Source organism: Pteropus alecto, unplaced genomic scaffold (genome assembly GCF_000325575.1).
Source record: "Pteropus alecto unplaced genomic scaffold, ASM32557v1 scaffold220, whole genome shotgun sequence".
NCBI lineage: Eukaryota > Metazoa > Chordata > Mammalia > Chiroptera > Pteropodidae > Pteropus > Pteropus alecto.
Genome location: NW_006430043.1, coordinates 1394562 through 1401130, shown reverse-complemented (window position 1 = coordinate 1401130; position 6569 = coordinate 1394562). Strand labels below are relative to the sequence as shown.

At 46.6% G+C, this 6569-nt stretch overlaps 1 long non-coding RNA gene across 1 annotated transcript in view; it reads left to right on the top strand.

Annotated features, from left to right (window-relative positions):
* The window catches only part of LOC112478470, a 10079-nt gene extending 3510 nt beyond the window's left edge, over nt 1-6569 (top strand). Inside the window, exons 2-3 of the long non-coding RNA XR_003045852.1 lie at nt 4271-4338; nt 5769-6569. This is a non-coding gene — a long non-coding RNA (uncharacterized LOC112478470). The remainder of the gene's footprint in view (nt 1-4270; nt 4339-5768) is intronic.

The window sequence follows — 6569 nt, the reverse complement described above, 5'->3', positions numbered from 1 at the left end:
CCACCTAGCTTTGGATATGCTACAAAGGAGGGACGGTAAGTACCTCCTAATGGCCAAAGCAGGACCCTGGGACACCTGGTAAACCTGCCCTGGAATGATTCTATCCATTTCTTCATCTCCTCCAGAAAGAGAAACAGAGGCACAAAGAGAAGATGAATCTATAGGTTTAGGCCTGAGATTATAAATGGAAAGCAAGGCCCCATGTTTTTGGCAAAGCCCTCTGAGTGAGGGATGCTTGCATTTGCCCAGCTGGAGTCTCACTAGAGGCTCCTCTGAGCTGTTCTACCAGACACCCCACCCCCTCTCAGATCCAGCCCTGACCTGTCCTGCTCCTGGAATGAGGAGCAAGGAGCATGTCTGCCTCCACGGTTGCCTAGAGTGTGTGTAAGGTGAGTGCTCCAGGTGTCTGCCAGTCACCGTGTGGGTGGGTGTAGCAGTCTGTTTTGTACAGAACCTCCATTCAGGAGTTAGGGCATTATCTCTCCTCTGTACACTGGGGGGCTTCCAGTTCCTCCCTTCTAGATCCCAAGGTTCTAAAGTTCTTCCTTTCTGAAGAAAAGGAACTGAGGGCCCTTTGGAGAAAGAAGCAGGCTTCTTTGTGGCTGTGTCTCCTCCAGAGTTGGCAAAAAGTTCATAGGACCAATGGGGTTAAGTTCCAGCCCTGCTCTGACCCACTTTCCTCCCTGTGCCCACATCCCCTAGGGCCGGGGTATTGGGTGGGGCCACCCTGGCACCCTAGCACCCACACCTGGGACTTCCCCGGATGGAAACTCCCAGACCCTGGTGTCTTATCTCCCTTGCCAGCTCCTACCAACTGCCTGGGATCTGTTCAGCTTCAATCAGATCTCACTGTCTGCCAGCTCTTGACCAGACTACATCCCAGCCTTAGCCTCAAGAAGTCCTGAGGATCTGGGCCCATCTTTGATGTCTGGTTGCCCCTTCTAGCAGACTCCTTTGAAGAAAAGGTGTGGGGCTGGGGGAAGAGGGTTGGGAAGCTATTCTTTGTTGAGTACCTAAATGTTCCAGGCATTTGCTAGGCACATACATTTGTATATTACTCATTTATCTAATCCACACAGCAGTACAGAGAGGTAGCAGTTATCATCCCCATTTCATAGAATAGGGAGCTGAGAACCAGAGAGATTAAGTGACTTGACCAATATCACACAGCTAGGAAATGGGAACCCAGGTCTTGGTGATCCCGAGCTCTCTTCACCACTGCAGGCTTCCTCCTCTTCTGCAGCTATCCGCCTCTCCATGGGATGAGAGACTTGGGGGAATTCAATTCAGTCTAACTCAGCAAACAGTTTTTGGGGATCTGCTATATGTCAGACAATGATAGGTATCAGAAATACAAGGAAGATTGCTGTCCTTGAGGTCTGATGTAAGATGTATGAACTAGGAATATTTAACTTCAACATAATAATCTGGATGAGGCAGCATGGAGCAGTAAAAGAAGTGGTACTTTTCTTTTCTTTTCCTGAAAGAGCATATAAATAAATATATTATGAACAGTGTACAGAATAAATTGGAATAAAATAAATACCTATTCAACTGCTACTCAGGTCAAGAATGAGAGTATTGCCTACACCTCAGAAACTTCCATGTGTTTCTTCCATAATTCCTTCCCTCCCCTAAGAAGTAACTACCATCCTGACCTTTGTGATCATTATTTCCTCGTTTTTCTTTATAGTTTTAACACCTATGTATGTATTAAACAATTGCTTAACTTTGCTTGTTTCAAGGCTTATATAAATGGAATGATACTGTATTATTCTTTTGTGTCTTACTTATTTTGTTTGTGAGATATATCCAAGTTGTTGCATATAATTGTCTTTTTCATTGTTGCATAATATTCAGTTACATGAATATACCACAGTTTATTTTTTTTTTACTCTACTATTGGTGGATGTTTGAGTTGTTTTCAGTTCAGGCTATCTAATTCTGCTAAGAACATTCTTGTACATGTTTCCAAGTACACACATGTAAGAAATTCTCGAGGCTACCAAACTAAGAATCAGTGTATGTTCAGGCAATCGCAATTTTATCAGGTAATGCCAAACTGTTTTCCAAAATTGTTTTACCAGTTACACAAGAAGCAGAACATTCTAACCAGGGGCAGGAGTAGGACCAAGAAGACCCTACACTTTCTCGCCTCAAACACCTCAGTGGTTTTCCCTTTTTCTTGGAATAAGATTCAAGTCCCTGCTGTGTCTCCCAAGGCCTCTGCCTTGCTCTCTACCTCTATCATTATGACTCCGCTTTACTCTTTGCCCTTGCTGTCCCTCCTCTGGAATGTTCTTCCAGTAGATATCTCCATGACTCCTCCCTCACTTTCTTCAGGTCTTTGCTAAAATGTCACTTCTCAGTGGCACTTTCCCTGATAACCCAATTTTAGATTACAACCTCCATCTCTCATTATCCCCTTCTCAGCTTTATTTTTCTCCATAGCCCAGCCTCCTGGATTCCATTCGGCCTCAGGCGGCTTTCCCCTAGTCTGTCAGGGCTTGACAGATTGTGTCTCTCTCAAAATCCTTAAGGGCTGTCATACCCGACTGTTTGGAGGCCGTCTAGCTGCTCCTCTGATGGATCCATCTCTCTGAGTCACTTTATCACATCACCATTTTTTTCATTGCCATTTGCATGCTCTGAAATAAGCTAATATATTTGTTTGTTTACCCTCTTTGGTTTTGGTCCCCACTCCTCACTCACTACCTCTCACTTTTCATCGGAGCTCCATAAGAGAGGAAACCTAGCTGTCTTGTCCAAGCTGGTTGTCAGTCTCCCAGAGACAGCCGGGCATCCCCACACCCACGCCTGGGACTTGCCCTGTCTAAAAACACCCAGGCATCCTCCCTCAGCTGCCAGCTCCCACCGTATCCCTTGCTCAATCTCAGAGCACTTCTGTTGCTGCTGCTTGTCCTCAACCTCCTCGTCCTCCTCTTCCTCTTCGTCCTCCTTGTCCTTGTTCTTGTCCTCCTCCTCGTCTTCCTCCTCGTCCTCCTCCTCGTCTTCCTCCTCCTCCCCTTCTCCTTCTCCTCCTCCTCCTTATTCTTCCCTAAGTCCCCTACAGAGACTGTTTGGGAGCCTGAAGCAGCCATTCTGGCCATCAGGGCTGGAGAGTGATGGGCGGGGGTCCTTACTTAGGTAGTTATCAGGTTCCTGGAGCTCAAGAAATACTTTTTGATTGAATAAAGGGGAAAACTTCAGAGACTATAGGACCTTGCCAGGTGGGAAAAAGAGAAAAGGCACTCCAAGCAGAAGGAACAGTGTGAACAAAGGACTGAAGGCATGAAAGCGCACGTCTTATTTGAAGTACATGTCCTAGTCTGGTGCAGTTGGAGGATTTTCAGTGGAGAGGAGGGTGGTTGAAGAGCATTGCCGGGCAGGCCTGAAATGCGAGGACTGTGATGGGAAGGTCTGATCTGCCTGAAGGATCAGCAAGGCTCAGCAGTGTCTTAGGTTTAATCCTGCCTCCACCCCTGCCCCCACAGCCTGCCCCTCCTACTGCACCCTTGCCCTCCCCTTCACCCAACCCCCAGCCTGCCTGCTCCAGCAGCCTAATGGACTTCTCTCTAGGCCTACGTCTGGGGCCTCGGAACAAGAAGGCAACCCACCAACAGCCTCCTGCACCCTCTGGGCACGGCCCACCAGCTGCCTCTCCTTGTCTGTCCTGTCCCCTTTCTGCCTGTGCCTGCACCTGCCCTGGCTGTCTCCCTCCCACCTGCTCCTGTACTGCCTATCCCTCTCACGCAGCTACCTGCCCCTCCTGTCCCAACCTCCCTGGACCACCCTGCTCCTGCTCCTGCCCTCCCTGCCCTGCCTGTCCTCCCTCGACTTGTCCACACAGCTCCTGTGTCCCATGCTCTGGTCCACACTCGACCTGCTGCCACCCCTCACCTTGCCCCATTTACCCTTGCTCCAAGGGCCAAGCTGCCTGTCCGAGCTCCTGCTTAGGCTACAGTGACGGCTGTGGCCAAGGGCCTGCCTGGGGAACTCCAGGCTCCATTGGACACTGCCGCTGCTGCTTCAGGGGACAACGCACCTCCCAGAGGCACTGTCTGATAGTCTAGATGGGCTATTGCCCACCCCTAACCCCCAAGCAGAAGGCAGAAGCTCTGGGTGGAGTGAGAGGGGTCACCTGGACCCCTCACTCAGGCAGATAAAGGCAACAGGCTGCTCAGAGCCCCTGGCCTTCCCCTCAATCCTTGAGATGAGAGCAAGTATCTGCTTTGAAGTTAGTTTCTGTGTATGTTCTTGCTGGTTCCAGAACCTCCTCTTCTGCAACTTCTGGAATGGAAACTGTTCTTCTCAGAGCCTCCTCCATGGCCCCTGAAGGTGAGCAAGTTGACCATTTTCTCCCTCTAGTGAGCCTCCCTTGGAGACCCTTCTTTGCTCAACTCCTCTGCAATTTACAAAGATAAGATAGATTCTTCCTCTAGAGGTGGTAGTGGAATACTTTGAAAAGGAGCCATTTCTTACCCCTCGGACCTCTGCCCATATCCCCAACTGACCCAAGAGTCTCTTGACCTCTTACCTCTCATCTTAAGTCAAGTGAAGATGGTCAGTGGTTCTTGGACCAGAAGAGGAGGCTGAACAGAGGGTTTCTGGCTCCTCCCTCCCCTGGGATATTATGGCATCTTACATGGTCCTTTGCTTCTAGAAACCTGGCGTTCTCTGTCTGGCTGTCTTGTCTTTCAAATCTCTGAGTGCTCGCCCAGCCTCATGACCTCAATCTTCCAGGATTAATTCCATCCGTGACATCTATGCTCATCTGGCATGGGGGTGAGGGAAACTGGGAACCCTTGACTCAGGTTCCCAATGATCCCATTCACACAGGGCTGCCCAGCACTAGATCCTAAGCTGAGAGCCTCTGGGCCCCCTTCCACATTTCTCAAGTTCTCTGACACTAGTCTTTTTCAATCTTCTCTTTCTCATCCTCCTTCTATAGGACCCTTTGTTCTTTCCTTTTTAATCTCTATCCTTCGATTTATCTTTCCTTCTATTCTTCTATTCTTTCTATGTCACTCTGCTTTATTCCTGTTTCCTTCTTACTCTCATCACTGGGGCATTCTGCTTTCACCTGTGTCTTGACATCTGGTTTTTTCCACTTTCTATCCTTCTAATTTTCTCTATTTCCCCTTATAATTTAAAATCTACTTAACATATATGTCTTTTTCTTTCCCCTTTCCCTGTCTCAATTTGTGTCTTTATGTCTATTTTCTTTTTCTTTGTCTTTCAGTTCTCATATTTCTATTCTTTTCTGTCCTATTCTGCTTCTGGGTGCATTTCATTCATGATCTCTCATTTTGTTTCCCTTTCTGTGTTTATCTCTCTTCCTGTCTCTGTGCCTAGCTGTTTGTTCACTTCCTACCTCTCTTTCTGCCTACCCATATCTGTCTCTCTCTCTCTCTCTCTCTCTCTCTCTCTCAATCTCTCTCTCTCTCTCTCTCTGTTCTGCAGCTACCTGCACACTAGGCCTGTCACATGCCCATCTTGTTGCTATCCAAGCGCCAGGACATCAAGCCTTCCAGTATCTGTCTGTCCCCCACACACTCCATGCCCTGGAGTAAGTGGGGGCTGGACACAGCTTCAGAATAATCCCTCCTTTCCCCACCCACTATCCAGGCCATCCATCCTTACTCAGCTCTAAGCCCAAAACTTTTGAAAAATGATGCTTCTCTCAATTTCTTATTCTGAAAATTGGCAGTTAAAAAGAAAAAGAATTAAGCATTTATGCTGCCTATCCTATGTAAACTATATTTCAGGGTAGCCAAATAGCTGTAAGTGGTGGAGAAACTTGTTATTTATAGAAGAATTCCAGCGAGGGTGGAAAGAATATGGAATCCGAAAAATCACAATTTTGCAACCCTTAACGAAATAATTGATCAAAACAAATATCTACAATGAATGAAACCAAGGATGATGGTTGATGGAGAACTTTACAATGGAGGAATCAAGCTGTCATCACCTGACACCCTGATGAATCTTAGCATCACTAAAAGGGGCACAGCCACACACCATGTACTTCCTGTTGTGATGCAGTCTGAAGGACTCAGCTCCACCTATGAAGGAGTCTTGCCAAACAAAAACATTGAGCACGATTCTAATCAAAAGTCTAGACCTAACCTCCATTTAATAGGAAATACTTGGGATGGAAGAACAGATTAAATGACGTAACAAGGAAGTAAGAAGGCACATCCAGAATGTGGGACATTCTAAAGGAAATCTGACCCAATTTCTTCAACTAGTCCATGGCAGCGGGGAAAAGATGAGAAGGCACATGAAAAGACAACTACCACATGGAACATAAGGATCTTGTTTGGTTCTTGATTTGGACAACCCAATTGTAAAAAGACATTTTCAAACAATTAGGGACAGTTAATTATGGACTGAGTGTTTACGATGCCAAGGAATCAGTGTTGACTTTGTTAGATGTAAAAATGACTGTGGGGTTAAGTAAGAAAAGGTCCTTATTTTCTAAAAATGCATACTAAAGTGAAGAGACATATTTAATTTTAAATATTTTGGCAAATAAAAAAAAAGACAGAAAGGAGTAGAAGGAACAA